This window comes from Bactrocera neohumeralis, chromosome 4 (assembly GCF_024586455.1).
Source record: "Bactrocera neohumeralis isolate Rockhampton chromosome 4, APGP_CSIRO_Bneo_wtdbg2-racon-allhic-juicebox.fasta_v2, whole genome shotgun sequence".
Taxonomy (NCBI): domain Eukaryota; kingdom Metazoa; phylum Arthropoda; class Insecta; order Diptera; family Tephritidae; genus Bactrocera; species Bactrocera neohumeralis.
In genome coordinates, this window is record NC_065921.1 from 42,677,327 (window position 1) to 42,696,698 (window position 19,372).

The following is a 19,372-nucleotide window of genomic DNA, read 5'->3' on the forward strand; positions in this document are numbered from 1 at the left end:
AAAAGGCGACTGTCTGATGCTATCTTCAGATATTTTATGCTTCGTAGAAACCTGGAGCACTCCTGTTGAACATTTTGAGATACCAGGATTTACTCTTATAAACGAGCTGAGGATAGATAGCACTGAGACAAGCAACCGAAATAAACGGGGCCTTATAATTTATGCAAAGCATAGTGTTGCCAGCTCTATAGAACCGAAGATTATGAAGAAGATTTATTCAGACCGCAAAGTTTTAGAAGCAGTTTTGTTTAAATGTTTCAACAACAATATTCTGGTTCTTTACAGAAACTCAGCTTTTCCCCTCAGGCTTTTTATTGCAGAACTTCAAGAAATTCTTACTACAGAGTTGTGCAATCAAAATGTCTTAATTGTGGGAGATTTTAACATTTGCTTAAAGTCTGCAGGGTCTACAATAAAAAATCTTCTTCAAGATAAAAACTTTAGTTCCCTGCTTAGTGTAGAATATTCAACTACACCTGCGGGGAGGCAAATTGATTGGGCATTTTCAAACATGGATCATTCTCATGTTGATGCTATCACTTATGAGACAGTGCATAGCTATCATGATGGTATTTGTGTCTCTATTTCGGACTAAGGCTATGTACAATAGTATCTTTTTCACACATAAGGGCATTAGAATAGGTTAAAAATATGACATTATGAATTAATAAATAAATATTTAAACTTAGAAATTTTAAATCATTTGTATAATTTGTTAGTATATAAGAATTTGTATAAACATAAGGTAGAATTAAAATAATTTAACAAATCTTTCAAAATTGTAATATTATATAATAAAATATACATTATTATATATTAAAAGAAATGCAGTTTTTTGAAAAAAAAATATTGTTTTAAATACAATATATATTTTTGGTAATATATAAGAATTTGTATAAATATAAAGTAGAAGTAAATATTTTAAGAATAAATGAAATGTACGTAGGATAAATTTTGCTATTTATAAAATCATATCTTTAGGTTTTAAAAATAAAACATTTAATTATTAAAATATATAATACTTATTACTTCTAAATCAAACCTATATAATCTTATTGATGTAAGAAATAAAATGTGCATTAACTTCGAAAAACGATTGTTTTTGTTTTTTTACATAGTCCTCAATACAGTCAAAATAAATGAAAATACAATTCAATACTCAAAGTACACAAATTGATCTAATCTAATTAATTTTACAGCAAAATAAAAAAATATGTAAATGACGGATAATGAAATCTCGATTATCACTTTATCATGCGAGAGTATAAAATGTTCGGTGACGCCCGAACTTAGCCCTTCCTTACTTGTTTTCATTCAACGATGATTGCTCCAGTGAAGGATGGAGTCATTTGTAGAAGTTCACGCAAGTGAGAAAAGTGCTCTGAGCGTCATTCACTTGGGAGTGGCCAGAAACGATTCTTTTTCATATGGCTCAAGCAGCTCATGACTTCCGATCTTAGATCAAGTATTCTCTTGGTAGCCAAGAACATCCGTTTGAAGGCGAGCTAAAGTGAGAAGGCGAGTAAAGAAGATATACAAGAGTTTCTTGATTCGAACCTGCCACAAAAAGTGCAAACTTTCAGAGGTCCGTTATATATCGATTGCATATTTTAAACTTTACTCTACATTATCCATTTTGTTGCTTCTTCCTTACTCAATACAAGAATATGCTAAGACTGCACGCATAATAGTTTTATTTTGTGATAATTTTGTTCACGAACTTGTTTTACCTTAGCTGTGAACCTGGTTACGATTTGAATTCAACTTAGCACGACTAATGTGAAGACATTTATTTACAGCTTTGTGGACCTAATTCATACAAAGATGTGCAGCTGTTTCGAGATACTCAGCCCATATCCTTGAATACGTTGTTTTTTTATTGGACAACTTTCGCTACTGAGGACTGAACTTACTTACATTCTATACATTCTTTTGTTTGATAACTGGTTGCCATTTTGAGAAGTTCTTCATTGAGATCGTCCAATTGTTGTCGGTACAGATCCGAATTAAAAGGCAACGGTCGCCGACGTACCACTTTTCATCAATAGTAACCATGCGCTTCAGAAATGAATCCTTTTTGTCGCGTTTCTCCAGCGATTCACAAATGGAAATCCGTCATTGAGGTTAACTAGTGTGGCGCCATACATCCCACTTATTTCTATATATCCAACCTGTTTTAAATGGTACCAAACAGTTTTTTGCGCCATGCTCCGCTCCTGGACCATTGAAGCAGCGCTCACATGACGGTTGGACTCGACGATTTCCATTTCTTTATCGATATTTTTACAATTGGTTTTCCAGAGCGTGGTGCATTTTTTACCCTAAAATAAAAAAAAAAAATCCTCTCGAGTAGTTGGAACCCAATATTAAGGTTCGGAGCACAATTCTGACACAACGTTGTATTATATTTCAAATAGTGATAAGTACCAGAAGTATTATTTGTGGCAGAAAGCGAGAATTCAAATTGAATAATTATAGGGTAACATCAATGGTTGTTGTCTAGGATGTTGAAGTAGGTGGTCGACCATGATTAGATGTTGGTTCTGAACAAATAAGCTAGACGATTATGTATCAACTTCAGACTCCATTATTGTTCTTTTCAGATCTTTTGCTTGCATAAGAGCATTTTGTCACCTAAAATGCAAAACAACACATCATCAAAAAAATCGAAATTGAGTTTTTTATTGCTAAAGATCCACTATATCATACTACATATATGTAGCATTCAATTTTTAGCTTCCTCTCTCAGATATAACTAATACATATATGTACATATAAACTTTTTATAACCAAAATTAAAATTTTCCTTCAATATGAGTGGTTTCTATCGTTTTTACTTCGCCTGTAAACGTATAACAAGTGATGTTACGTTATTTTCTATTTCAGGTGACGATTTGAGTAATTGGGAGTAATAGGTGTCGTTGAACTTTTCAGTGAAGCGGTGGAAGCATGGTAATAAAGTCAGAGATGGCTGTTGATCTCCTTTGTAAGCTTTAGACGTCCCGATTACTTCAAAGGGCGGTTTAAAGAAATCGTTGAAACAAATATATGTAATGTTCTAAGATCAATCAAGACGAGCTGATAAGCTAGAGATCACGTGCAGCTTGGAAATTAAAGAACTTTCGCTCTCGACGCTAGAATCACAAACTTGTAAAGACGACTTCCACTTTAAATGTCAAGCATTAGCCTTGTGAGGGTGTCATCTATGACCCTCTTGAAGAAGGTTAGATTCTTTGGCAGATCCAGTGATCGCATTTGTGCTAGTTTATGTAATATTTTGTGAAGCCATAAAATAACCATAATATCAGTAGGCGTTCTTATAAGTCGATAAAGCGCCTTCAGGCTAATACAAATCACTTAGGCGTTACATTTCCATTCCTACCTCAGCTCGGTGTGTCATCTAGCGGAGTGAGCTCTATTGAGATCTTCACACCTCGCCTTTCTCCAAACAGCTAGCAGCATCCGATAAGATTCTCAGTCTTACAATGTGGGCGCTGATAGGACAATGGTCTATTCGAACCCTCACATATAAGGAAAAAAGTTCACTGAATACAAGTTTTTCACATTCACACACTCCGAAATGTATGCCACAAAATTGTAGTTAGCGACATACATTGTGTGAAAATTAATTATTTCAAATGGTACTTTAATTCCCACCACTTCTTCCGCACTCTTTCCATATCCGCGTTGTAGCATTTCCCCAGAGAAGCTTATAACTGTGCCACAACGCGTTTGGTTGGCAACTCATTACGGAAATCAGCATGTGCAACATCATCAACCATCATTGCAAGCTCTCCAACTGTGCAACATTCAGAGCTTTGCCTTGTAAGAGCTCGCTTAATGACTATCTTTTAAGTGCAACACTAATTTACTGCTACGGTGTCTTGGCTGTTTAATTGCATTCTTAACCGAGAGCCATCGCGCTGCCATCAACCGGTAAAGACCAATCAAAATTATGAACACTTTTATTGCACGCATATTTGTACTACCACATATACGGGTGCACATGTATGTGTGTTTTTCATTAAGAATCGGTGTTTCAATTTCCAATTTTCTGAATAATGAAATCTGTTTTTAAATCCATGCTCTTGTTGTTGTATGCAAACTGTTGGAAACAATAAACTCTTTACGAATCTTTTCCTGTTATTGGATTGCAATGAAATGCATTTAAGCAATAAATAAGATATTAAAGCTCCTACAGGGTCAGAAAGAAAATCAAAAATACAACTAATTGATTTGTTTCGTCCCTGAACTGCTTCATAAGTATGATTCGATGCAGGACTCTCAGTAAGCGCTCCCACGAACGAACTAAGACTCCTTCGTCCAGTGTGTGTCTTCCGCTTAAGTACAGGATGAAATATATGTACATATATACGAGTATACACCAGCCTTTGTGGTGGGAAATGGATAGGCCCGCCGCTCACACTTCTGATCCCGCTAAATACATAGCAATACCTTGGCATCATTGATATTCGGCTTTACCATTGAATTGGCTGGTTAGTTGATATATGATGTTTTGATTTTAGTTATTGTCTTGGATCCATTTTTATCACAAGTCACAATCCGATGCAAAAACGAATCGTCTTTCAATGTCATTTTTACTACATTCAGATGGCAACCAATTTCCTTGCTTTCGAATATACATACATTATATTTGGCTGTTTTTGAAATACTGCTTGATTGACTACCGAAGATTCTGCGAGCTTTTCTTTCTCATTTTCAAACTTGAAGAATCAATGAAGATTAACTCACCATTGGAGTCTACTATCGTAGCTCTCCATCAAATCTAGTTTCAGACTAGTGTCTTTCAAGCGGAGGTGGCTGCCATCAAGATAACAGATAAGTGCAGCCTCCTTTAGAGATATACTTGTATATATGACCTCATTAGCAACGGGTTCAAGTTTTTTCCATATTAGACTTGTTACAGTGGAATCACCGGAAAGCCGATGAGCTTGCTAGAGAGGGTACCGTTACCTCAATCGGAAATTTTAATTAGAAGCTTGTTCGTTGTTCAATGTCCTTTTGCGGTCTAGCGCTGACCTATGCACTTCTAATGGTCTGCCACGCAATGTAGCCTTTCAAAGTTTCTTTGCTTCAATTTATGTGGCACCGAATCTCCTTTATTTTGAATGTATCCGGCAATGAAAAGCTGCTTGAGCGACTCCCAACGATTCAGCGGACGCTTCTTGTGTTTGGAAGTAGTCTTCATCGATTAATGCTTCCAATTTTTGATCTTCAAACTTTTTTGCCCGTCTCATTCGAAATTTTGAATAAAATGTCTAAGCTGTTCTCATCCCAGTGGGTTTCTTTTAAGTTGGAACAACGGAAGCCGAGGAAGACATCTCGTCTCAATTGCTTGAAATCTGGACATTTACAAAAACAGCCGCAACAGCCAATGTAAAGCTCTAGTGAACCCAACCACAATAGTCTAAGCGTATATAGAGCCAGTGAAGAAGCAGAAGAGAAAAATATGCTCGACTAATACATATGTATACTACACATATGAAAAAACGCTGTGCTCAAAACCAACTATTGGCTTTACTTATCCCGATTCTCAACGCATGCCAGTGAGTACCTTATGGCTAATAGCAAACAATGTTGACATTAACTCATCGGCTCATCAAGCGCAGGTGATTATGGTGGATTTACCAAATCAATCAGCATTTAAATTGGATTTGTAGTTGCACATGAAAATAGAAGCGCAGCTAATGTTGGAGCTGACGTTGCTACGGCTAACTATGTCTGCATAAATTATCACCTCATTCGTGAGGGTAATTAGCGCTAAGTGAGCGAACCAAATCCATTGAGTGCGATTGCAGCAAAAACGAGTGAATGGCTGAATGAGTAATTGAATGTGGTGCAATGGCGAGTCTAATCTGTGACTGGTCTCTAGCTGAAATAGTATTGCTTTGGAAAAAAAAAGATTATTTAACTATGCTTTTTCGGGATAAGCAATTTGCATAGAAATGAACTCTCCGCTAAGCTGGCTGAAGTCTCATTAAATTTTGATCAGACCTATTTATAATGGATTTGAACTAACATCAAATTTCAATAATTGTAAAAATCGTTTTCGGGATTGGTATTGAAAACAAATTTTAAACAAAAAGGTTAGAGATACTTGTATTAAACGTATATACTAATACCGATTTTACCAAAATTTAAAACATACTTTTCGGGATTTTCGGAATGATATTAAGTTAGGAATCTGGGGTCTGCAGATCATTTGAAATAGAAATACTAACATCAACTATAATTTTCGGAATCGGCGCTCAAAACTTTTGATTAATATTTTTAATATATAAATATAGAATATTGACACATTTTAAAAATAAAAAAAAATACTATAAAATCTCAGGATTAGCGATTCTAACAACAATTATAAATTTTGGGATTCGAGATTTAACACTTTTCACTAATAATTTAAAAATGTTTTCAATAATATTTGACTAGAGCATTTGAACAACAAAAAATATTTGAAAATTTTTATAACGGGATTAGTGAAATTAACATCGATAATAAGTTTCGGGATTCGAGATTCAACACTTTTGACCCATATTTTACATATATTTTACTATATTATAAACGGGATTAGTGATATTAACATCAAAAGTAATTTTTCGGGATTGCTGACATTTGTTTTCAACCGATTTTATTAATATTGAAAATATATTACATCAAAGTATTAACGCCTTTGAGTAATAAAAAATTGAACACTTCGGGATTATCGAAACTAACATCAATAATATTTAACGGGATTTGCGGGATCGGTGCTCAAAACTTCGGATTATTTATATGCTACAATTGAACAATAAAAAAATAATCTAAAATTTCGGGATTAGCGATAACAGCATTGATATTACTTTTAGGGATTGGTATTCAATACTTCTGATTAATATTTTGAATACAAGTATGTATATTAAGTTGGAGTTTTAACGCAATTGAAAATTTCGGCGCTGGCGATAGTAACATCAATAATAATTTTCGGGATTGGCAGGATCGGTACTCAAAACTTTTAATTAATCTGCCAGTATATCAATGTATGAAGATTGAATACATCATTTGCAATGCTAAACTACAATTCGGGATTTCGGGATTCAAAATATTTTTTTGTACCGCAATAACCTAAAATATATATGTATATGAGCTATAGATCGCCAGCTAATTTTCAAAATCTGCAGCAAATCCATCGTTGCATGCGTTTGCGTGCGAATGGCGCTGCGGCAGCAGATGTGGCAATAATTTACTAAAGCAAGAAGCAAGTGTCTATTGGCTGCTTGAGTGGCACCAGCACGCTTGCGCTAAAAGCTCATAAACACGTACTTGCTAATACGGCCGCACAAACATTGTTAGCGCAGCCATACAAATTGCACCAACTTTAAATAAGCTCACACATACGCACACACACACGCATATGCTTGTATTGATGCAAGTGCTCGTACGCTCCGTTGGAATTAACTTAATTTGACTTCGCCTCGCTTAAAACCAATCTGCACGTTGTTACGAGCATGTGCTAATGACTTTTTTGAGCGTTAATCATTTCAAGCCGCTGTTATTATTGTTGCTGTAGTTTTGCTGAAGCTGACAGCTTCTGGTTGCAGACACTTGAGTGAGCATAATAAATGCGTTTGCACTTTAAATTTCAATTTCCAATTTTCTTAACGCTTAAATTGCGCTGCTCGGCTTGCAAGTGATGCTTTTGGTGCTAACAACATCAATTCCAGCAGCTCAAACAACAACATGAGTTGCAAAATGTTTCGCGGTCGTTAAAGTCAATACATTTTTTAGAGCTTACTGCAAGTAATTGAAAGCTGAAAGTATATCCAATAATAATTTATTTTTTTAATTTATATAACTCATTAGATCGAAAGCTTCCCAAAATAAATATATTATTTTGAAACTCTTTTGCACCTTAGTCTTGCTGAAACATCCTTTGGCGAATAGAAAATATATTAAGAATGTAGAACGAATATTTTAGTTTTTTTTAAGCTTACTTAGCTAAAAATAGTTCAGCTGTGTTAAATCGTACGATCTTGGAGACCACGCTCACCAAAAGTTTCCTTCAAGAAATTGATTGTTTCGTGGGCTGTATGGCATGTGGTCCCGTCTTGATCAAACCAAACATCAAAATCATACAATGTAGACCAATGATTCCCTCTGCCCATAGACCACATCAAACTTGACTGACTGACTGACTTTCTGGGTATTAACAATATCCCGGCAATTTTGTTCATTAACGTACTCATTCAACTAAAATCCTCGCTGAATAAACTGAATGAAATGCATCGCGCGAACCGAACCCTACTTTGGTATTAAATTTGCACGATTTGCACCAAACGTTGTTCCGGAGTAAGTCTATTCTTTATAAAATGGTAAACCAAATTGAATACAAGTCAAATAACTGCTACCCAAGAGTCCAACTCTGAGAAAAGTATTTCTTCATAAAAGCCACAGGTCTAAAATAAACGACCAAAAAATGGAATTAAATCTAGAACAATTTTGCCCGTTTATTTTTTACAACTTTCCATGTGGAATGATCATCAAAAGTGCATAAATGAACTTAATTAAATATTTGACGATGAAGCTCCATCGAGAGCCAGTACTTATCGACAGAATGGCGAATTTAATGCAACAGATCGTCATGTGAGATATCGGGAGATTAAGAAAACTATGAGTAATAGAGGAACTAGCATACATTCTTTATTGCATGATTGTTTGACTGTAAAAAAATGTTTCACGTTGGATCCCACAAAACTTGTCTATAGCTCTAAACAATTTTGGTGTCGATTGGTCTAGAGAAATATTAAAAGAATACGAATACAACGTGACAGGTAAATAGTGGATTTACGCGTATGAACCCGAAAATAAAGAGCAGTCGAATGTATGAGTGTTTCAAGATGAGCCGAATCCATGTTGTTCGTGTACCAAGACTTCCAAGCAAATTGTTACCTTTTTTTTTTTTTTTGGAAAAACTGAATATGTCGCAACCATACCACTAGAACAATAAGTGAGTGATACCAAACCTTCTGTTTGGTAGTTGTCTTTCAAGAAATTAGGAAAACCAACCGTCGAAGACTGATGAGTCTTCACCACGATTATGCTAGCTTTGATGCATCTACTGAAAAAATTTTATTTTTGAGTACCGTATACTCCTGACTTAGGATAAAATGGCTTCTTTTTGCTCCGCGACGTAAAAAATAAACTCAGCGGACAACGTTTTTCGACACCTTGGGAGGCGGTTGATGCGTTCAAAAGGCATGTTTTGGAGAAAATTGGTAAGAACGCATGAAAAAGTGTATAGGTCTTATTGGAGAACATTTTATAAATACAACCAAGCAATTTTTGCTGATGAATATTTGTTTTTGTTTTCTAATCTCAAAATATAAAAGGTAACTTTATTTATGAAGTGATTTACAAGTACAACTTAGTTTCATTCAGCTTCTTCCAAAATACTGTAATTTTTGGCAGCTGCTTTTGGATTAACTATTTATATAGCCGTATCGCAAAGCCGAATACTAACAGATTTCCTCTTCTTCTTAATTGGCGTAGACACCGCTTACGCGATTATAGCCGAGTTAACAACAGCACCAATTGGATATTCCAAGCGTAGCCAGGTTCTTCTCCACTTGGTCCTTCCAACGGAGTGGAGGTCTTCCTCTTCCTCTGCTTCCCCCGGCGGGTACAGCGTCGAATACTTTCAGAGCTGGAGTGTTTACGTCCATTCGGACAACATGACCTAGCCAGCGTAGCCGCTGTCTTTTAATTCGCTGAACTATGTCAATGTCGTCATATATCTCATACAGCTCATCGTTCCATCGAATGGGATATTCGCCATGGCCAATGCGCAAAGGACCATAAATCTTTCGCAGAATTTTTCTCTCGAAAACTCGTAACGTCGACTCATTGGTTGCTGTTATCTTCCAAGCCTCTGCACCATATAGCAGGACGAGAATTATGAGCGACTTATGGAGTTTGGCTTTTGCTCGTCAAGAGAGGACTTTACTTTTCAATTGCCTGCGAAGTAGCACCTGTTGGCAATAGCAATCCTGCGTTGGATTACTAACAGATTTACATTTATATAAATCAAAAGAAATATGATAAGTGGTAATGCAATCCAATGGGATTACTTATACTTGAAGTACTCGATACACTATATTATATATCTATGGAGAATGGAGTCATGTGTAGAAGTTCACGCAAGTGAGGAAAGTTCTCTGATCGCCATTCACATGGGAGTGGCCAGAAACGATTCTTTTACACATGGCTCAAGTAGCTCACAACTTCCGGTCTTTGACCAAGTATCCTCTGGTAAGCCTAAGAACATCCGTTCGAAGGCGAGCTATAGTGAGAAGGCGAAACATCCCCCACATAGGGTTGTGCGCTGGGGTTGGGACCCGCCACGTAAATGACACCCCCAATGAAAAGGAACAACAAGCCTCGGATGAGAGACCCCCCTTTTTTGATATATCTATGGAGCTTGAATAACAAAATGCATAGCGTGAAAAAAAAACAATTCTAGAAGTTTTTGGCTCGGCTTATTCAAGTAAAAATCATTCATATTATTTGTATAGCCTCAACACGGTATACTATATTAAGTTATAATCGGCGTATTGACCTAAGTCGATTTAGGCATGTCCGTCGGTTTGTCTGTATATGCGCGAACCAGGCTTCAGTTTTTGATATATCAATCTGAAATTTCTCGCTAAGGAATTGCGAATTTGGCGAAATCGCTGATATTAAACAACTACAGCATATAGTAGTCATACAACTGACCAATGAAAATCAAGTCCTTGTATGAAAAACGTTTTTATTTGACGAGATATCTTCACGAAATTTGGCACTGAGTATTACCTAAGCCATTACCACAACATTACAAAAAATATCATATAGATGGCATACAAAGTGACCGATCAAAAAGTTCTGGCAAGTTCTTCTATGGAAAAGTTTTTTAGTTGACAAGATACATATGTAGAAGGAATTTGGCATGGATTATTATTCAAAGCCCCGATGCAATCTCCAAAAAAATTGTTCAGATCGGACTACTATATCATCCAGCTGCCGTGCAAACTGATCGGTCAGAATCAGTCCTTCTACGAAAAACTTTGGTATTTGACGAGATATCTTCACGAAATTTTTAATGAATTATTGTCCTAGACTGTAGCACTTTAGCCTTTGAACAAATTGTGCAGATCGATGCTTATACAGGTATATTTGACTGTTATAACAAATGCACTTGTAAAGGGTATTACGCTTCGTTGCACTGAAGTTAACATTTTTTCTTGCTTTCTCTGTTTTCTACTCTATTACAATTGTACAATACGCATATGTAATGCTTTAAAGTTCTATTTGAAATTGTTTTTGTTGCACGGTGTAATATTCCATGTAAACTTAAGTGCTTTAAGCATGTCTTTTAACATGTGATTAAGGAAAAAGTCTATCGAGCTTGAAATTCTTGCAAGAAAGTCATCGGTATGTAGGGACCTTAAAGGCAAACGCTTCTAATTAGTCCATCAACTAAGAAATTTAATAGTTAGAGAATTGCTTGATCGCTCAGACAGACACGAGCAGCATACCAAAGACACAAGTGTCCATATGGGCCTCAAGGGCATTATATTTGTTTAACTGCTGCATTTCTTGCATTATTTACAACGAGCTCGACATAGCAAGAAATGTGCACTCAAAAGGGTAAGATGCCACAATACAATTACACACACATACAAAGGGAGAATTATTAGCCACAGCGAAGATTTTTGAAATGCCAATCAACGAGAGTAAATGAAATTTTATAGCAGCTTGCATAAAGTGCAGCTAAATTACAATGCGAAAAATGCTACTAAATGCAACCGTGTGTGCCACTTGCGCCCTAGCCATATGCGCTTGCCATGGCAACCAACGATTTCCACAGCAAACATTGCCAGTTAAAAACGGCAAATGATGAGTGTGATTTATATGCACAAATACCAATAACAATAATAACAATAACAACAACAATTGTAGAAGAAATAAGCACAAGTCGTCTGGTGGCAACAAAATAGTTATGCAAGCAAGGTAAACAGTGCAACATTAGCAATCAGTGGCATGCAACACATGCAACATGCAGCACACAGCTGTATATTGGCAGCCACAATCAGTGATTGTGTGGCATTAATAAAAATAATCGTAATAATGATGTATTGACGACAACAATAATATACAACAATTCAGCAGTGCCGAGTATAAAAATACCATAGGCATGAAAAAAAAAATAAAAAATTGAAAAAATGTAAATTTCAAAAGCAATCACAATAACAGCAAACAATGCCACAAGCTGTTGCAGCGACTGCAGCAACATTAAAAAAGTAGTTACACACAGCAGCAGTGCCCTGGCAGCAGCCTTTGCGCACCGCAGCAGCACCCGCCCTTGCGCATGCGCATTGCAGTTGCTCCTGCTGTGGCTCCGCCAGCTACAGTTTCGGTTTTCAGCTTCAGCTGGGGCATGCAGCTCCCACTTTTACTTGGTACCTTTGATCCTACGTGTTTGCTGTGTATTGTTATTGTTGTTGCCGTTGTTGCAGCCGCTGCTGCTGCTACCAGGTATTTATGTTGTAGATGGTTATGTTGATTGGATGCTTTTGTTGCGCTTTTAGGCTGCGCACAGGCGACCTTTCAATGTCTGATAAGCACACACACACATATACAATCATACATACATATATACATACATACATACATATATACATACATTTATAAATACTTAGTATGGTGCATGTGAGTGTGTATATTCGTTGCATTCATTATTTTTGCACAAGTAGCTTTGGTTGTGGTTGTTGTTGTTGTTATTCCTACTGCCGCCGTTAAGGCTGCCCTTACCAGCATTGCCACAGGAGCGCGGCTGCGACTCACTTATACTTGCCGCATGCAACGCTTCACACGCTCGACCATGACGACCATCGTTGGCACTGGCTCTGGCTCGCCTGCCCATTGGATCGACATTGGACCACACACGTCGTTGAACGCATTTTTACTTGGCTGCCATGCCAGAAATGCGATTTAAATGAAGTTGCGTTGCGGCTGCGCAGTAGCAAAGTTTATGCAGCGGCGCAGTTTATGTGTATGTCAACGCGTGCGCTTCTTCCTTTGTTTGTGCCCTGCTGCTGTTGCTACTGTTGTTGTTGTTGCTACTTAATCGAAAGTCCGAAATCACGCTTTGTCTCTCACGGTTCTGCATTTCACATTTGGCGCGTTAAGCTGCGCTGATGAGGTATTAGCAAGTGTTGTTGTTGTGAGTTATAAGTATGCCCGCTTGAGTTTTCATGGCAATAAGCTTCCCTGTGTGTCTGGCTGGCTGACTGTCAGTGGGACTGACTTGTTGCAAGCTGCTAACTACGACGTTTAAAAGGAATTCGTTGTCGTTGGGTCCTGCTGCTGCGCATGTTATTGTTATTGTTTTGGCATTATTGAAATATTTCAGATACTTTTGCCACCTTGCCAACAGTGTTGTCATCGACGAAATTTGCCATATCGCGAATTCAACACCGACAAGTCGCACACCAGCACAGGCGCAGGCAGATTTTGCCAGAGACCAAGCTAAGATGGTGTCTTACGGTATTTTCGCAATATTTCCTGCAAAATTTTGAAGCTATATGAAATCTGGTTAGGAGTTCTTTGAAAAGCGCTTTATGCGGTCTGAATCTCAAAATTTAACTACGTTTACTGGATCTATTAATTTTCTTTCAATCCGAACTTTATCCATCATTTTCGGAAACAACTCTTTTTGGGGTCTCCAGGGGCAAAAGCTGATCTAGTCGAACTTTTCGTCGGCATACATATGCCAAGGAACCAGTTGGACGTCTATACATTGCCGAAGCATAATAGAAGAAAATAATGAGCGGCTTCTCTTGGTGTTTCATATCCTCCATTTCGTCTACTGCCTCTATCAGTGATTGGTAAATATATCAAACCTGTTACTCCGCATTCTGAAAGCTTCAAATGTTGTACCTGTCTCTTAAAAACGAATTAGACTCTCACCGCTTCTGTTTGATAATTAATTTCCTCCAGTATTCAGCTTTTCGTTCTATTGTTAAAATTATCTGTGGCTATTTTAAGGGTCAATGATTTATGTTAAAATGTTACTAGTTTTAACCGGTCGTTTTCCAACTGACATCCACAAGGATTAGATTAAAATTATTACAGCTTAACTAGCTCGTTTCAAAGGTGATCGGAAAAAGGCGGGCTAGAGTCATCTTAACATAACTTTTTTTATACGAGTGTCTGCTATTTCTGAGATTTACGTTCAAATATCTAATATCTGTGCATTCAACCTTACATGTAAATTAGACTTATCATGCACTTTGTCAATATCTGAGATCCAGATTAAGTAGTTTTTTAACATCATCAAGGGCTTTTCTTCAGCTAGCCATGAACGATCTCCGTCTCGGAACAATGAATAAAGATCGGATTATGTAAGAAGATTTGAAAATTAACAGGTACTACTTGTCGGATGAGATCGGTTAAATAATGCTTATGCGTAGGCAGCTAACTCGTCTTTAATGTAGCCTATAATAATGAAACAGCTCGTCTAAAAACCATTGTTTAAGATAAAAAGGTTTGAAAACTAGTGTAGTAAAGGTAAGATATATGAATACGGCAATGCATTTAAAGATCTAAATATTGTAGTAAGCTCTTAGTACTTCATAGTTGAGCCTTTAAGAACTTTGAAACAAAAACGAAAAGTTAAAGAGACTGTTGGAGGTTTGAGGTGGAATCGAACCTCTAGCATCTTAAAGGAATCTAAGATTAACGAGACATCCCGCAGATCTTGGTGATTAAAGACCTACTTAAAGAACTCGAAGAAATAATGCTGTTAGACATACCATGTTACTGCAAAAGATCTATAGGAAAGAGGTGGGGGTTCTCACCAAAGGCGATGCTGTGATGCTCTACGAAACTATAGTCAAGCCAATAATATTCTATGGTGTATTGCGCTCAGAAAGGCTACATTCGCTAAGAAGCTTGTATGAGTCTAAAGAGCGGCATCTGCGATACACTGCAGGCTACACTAAAAATAGATATTAACGACTTTTTACACGTTTGCATTGCTGGGAAATGTGTTCTAAGCCTAAGGGAAGCTAAGTATATGAAGGGGTCCGAAAAAGGACACACCGAAAAAATTTCCTTCTTCGACTGCACTCCTGAAAACTTGGATCACTGGGTCGCAGAGCCTGCTCGTATACGCTGCGTACTGCTACGAAGTGCAGTCTCTTTAAAGGAGGTGAATATTCACTCCAACACCAAATAAAAAATACCAGCGCTGAGCTCGCAACAATGCGCTCAAAACTAGTCAAACTCACTAGAATTATCAGACTCGTTTGGTTGCCTGGTCATAGCGGACGTCGGTCTACGACCCGCTCATTGTCGACTTTCTTTTGCCCTGGAGTAGATCGCAGAAAATCTTCTGAACTATATACTTACCCTTAGCAAAATTCATCTTGTCGCAACCGTATGGGTTCTTTCCATGTAGTGTCCTATAGGCTAGCTGTAGGGCTAGAAATCCAGTCGGACGCAAATTGTATACGTTATAAGGTCATAGGGCGAGGTAAAAATATCCAAGCACATTGTCCAGCCTTTGTAAAACTGCGTTGAAATACATCATTAGTCATACCAATAGCGAACCAAGAAACATTGTCGAAACTGGCATTAATCGCTTTAACAAATTTGTGATTGGTTGTAAGTGCATGCAATTTATGAGGGTCCTTATGTAAATTTTATAGGAGTTCTAGATACCACAACAAGCCGGCGTTATAAGCAGTCCAAATAAGATCCTTGTTAGGATCGTCCATTTAACCTAAGCTAGCTAAACGAATGGGATATTGGCACATGAATTTGATTCCAATTCAATCTTGATTTTATACAGAAGATGAGGTAGACTAAGCTTCATTATTGAGAAAGACATGACAGGTTTCTGAAAACATATGTAGAATTCAACAAAAAAGAGTATACTGAGAAGAAACAAAGGAAAGAACAGTACGCACTATGAGCTTACCTATTGAATGAGTGATGATAAATTGCTTGTTTGCGTGAAGCCCACTTTAAGGAACCAAGAAGAAGAGGCAGAATATACAATAACGAATTCATATCGATAAAAGTACAATAAAAATCCTTTCATATCATCAATATTAAATACCGCTTCCTCCGCACTTCTTTCTTCCCCCTTTACAATCGTGATATGACCGAACATTGACAGCCGATGACCACAGACAAAACGATAAGCAAATTAAATTAATGTTAATTCCCCACAGCAACAACTAAAAGCCAATTCAATAAACCACAATAGAGGCAAAAAGTGGACAAGAGAGTATGGTATTACAATTAACATTCATACATACACATATATATGGTATATTAAATAGTGCGCGCGCTCCGAATACATTGTCCGGGTGAAAGTGAAAATCCGATGAAAAATGACACCAAACGCGAGTAAACAATACAGGTTGAACCGATTTAGATAAGAATAGAGATTGTCGGTGAAAAAGATTGGGTTGCATTTGCTTCACACAGTCTCCACAAAGTGTGTGTGTGACGCTTACCGGTATGAATGTCACATTTGGGTATGGAGGTGAAGAAAAGGATTTTAATTCTAATGGAAGCGCATAAAAAGGTTTGTGGCCATAAAACTTAGAAAATATGTCACAATACGCGCGATAAGAACTGCTGAAGTGGCATAATGACATACTGCAACTGGGGGAGCAGTAAATCACTCGACGGGTTGACAAGGTGACCGGGTAGGAAATTTGTCGAATTGATTTTAGAAAATTGAAAGACAAATCAAAAATTTTTCAAATGATACTGACACCACTAGCCTCAACATCAGCGCCGGTAGCTCTACTTTCTCCAGACTGAGACTACCCATCATCTCATCATATACCCAAGATTTTTGAAAAATTGGCAGACATTCAATATAATCTTCTTTTCGCAATGTTTACATCAAAAATGTCCCTTTATACTAATAGTTTTTGTAGTCATCTTTACGACAAGTGAATATTTTCCTACCGACCCTCTACCAACTGGGACGGCAGCCCACAGCCACGCATCACACTGCCACTTCTTACCTTTTTCGGTAAACACTTTGTGCACTTTGCGGTCTTGTTAAATGTGACACTAATGTCCTGTTGCACTACGTGTGGCAACATTACGTTGCATGCAACAAATGTGCGACGCTTTGGCGGTATATACGTGCATAGCGTTTTTTTTCTAATAATCCAGTAAGCGAGTGAACATCGATTAAGCTGGAGTCGTTGTTTTTTTGTATTTTACTGCGGCTCGCATGTTTGCTCCCAGCCTATTAGCGGCATTAAATGGGGATATTTACTATTTTCTCGTGGCTGCAACAGCGCACTGTCACAGCGCGTCACTTGCTTTGTTGCAGTGCACATTTTGTTTCATAATTTATGTGCTCTTCGGCGGGAACTTGTATTTGAATACTATTTGAGGTGTTGTTGTTGTTGGGTTTGTGGCAATTGTATTGGCTTTTCGGTATCGATTGCGTTACCGAAGAAGCTAAATGCATTTTGTTGTAAGTTGTTGTGGTATCTGCGGCTGCTAAGTGCTTCCAAAGTGGTCATTTGTGGTGGAAATAAATGACAATTTGTGGTTGGTAACTTGTTTGTGTTTGGTGTTTGGTGGTACTGGAAGGATTAAATGCTCTTGTGCAGCGATTAAAAAGTGATGCGATTGTGGTGAGGATTTTGATTAAACAAAAGAGAAATATTTATGAAAGGAGAAGAGCGGAGTAAAAGCAGTATTAATGATGGAAAGAACTGCTTTTATGTTTTTGGTAATGCAGTTACTTTGAGATATTAAAAAGTTTAATAGTTTTTGGTATATGCTTCCAAAGTAGTTAGGGTTTATTTCAGGAGCACATATTGGAAGAATTATGAGCTGGTCTAAGCGCATGCTTTTATATCCTGCGACTACAGTAATACCATTTTTGTGTTAGTAGAGACAGAGGCATTGTGGAAGATACTCTTTTTCGATAAAATGAAACATTTCCTTCTCATTATTTTATATAACTGCATGTCCGATAGTCTATTTAATAAAGTCAGTTCTGGAAAATCTATTGGCCTATTAAAATGAGAGGAGCTAGTACTCAGACACATCGCGTGATCACCCTGATGAGGCATGACCATTACTTCACTACCTCTTTGATGATAAATTGTATTGATGGATAAAGCAGAAGCAAACGCCATTTTGCATATATTGCTCGTAGACATCATCGGAGGGCGCGTGTGTGAACACGTGTCAGAAATCTTCAGTCTCTTTGACCTTATACCAGATCACTTGGATCATTCAATTGCCAAATCGAGCTCTGGAAGTTTCTTTTCTGCCCATATACCGGCGAGGGAGAAGACGTTGGGCGAGAGGAGCAGTGAGCTTCTTTACGGATGGTTTGACTCTCATCCCAACTCAACTCAACTCAACTCAACTCAACTCAACTCAACTCAACTCAACTCAACTCAACTCAACTCAACTCAACTCAACTCAACTCAACTCAACTCAACTCAACTCAACTCAACTCAACTCAACTCAACTCAACTCAACTCAACTCAACTCAACTCAACTCAATTCAACCCAACTCAACTCAACTCTCAACCCATCACCGACCGTACCATAGAAGCCCTAGTACATAGCCTTATAATTTTCACTTCAGAATAGAAGATTATGCCATGTTCCAGTAGTTATCGGTGCACAACGTGAGATTGTTGAAATCGTCGAAAAGAACCAGATTTTGAAAATCACAATATTTTACAATATGGTAGGTTGAAAAGACAGGAGTGCAGCCCCTTTGAGTTTCGTTATCGCTAGACGTGGCGTTTTGATACACTATCGCAAGACCCTTAAGTCTTGCTGTCTTTTATCAACGTTGTGTTCAAACCATTTGTTGCTCTCAATGAAACTACTTATCTCCATTATACCGTTTGTAGATAGACATTCATGGCTTTGGTTGGTTAGTGAGTAAAGCTCCACACGTTTTTGCTATTCCTAGTATTTCCGCTTCGAAGATGCGAGCTAAGTTTGGCACACGGATAGAGGGAGAAGGGATATATCAATATGTTTTGAGCTGGCTCAGAGTATCGCTATGTTCACAACTCTCCCTTTCCCAACCACTTGTCTTCTAAGTGCATCAACCGGATATGACTCAATATTACTTCTGCCTCCTGTTCCATATTCAAGTACTTGGGTACTTTAGTTGGTACACTCTATTTTTTCTGCTGTCACTATTGGCGCACTATTGGTGGTATAACCGATAGCACTCTTTACCGTCCCTTGACTGGATGTGAAGTGTTTATGTCATTGGATTCCGTTATTGGGTTCCGATATATCTGGAATCAGCTGAGTT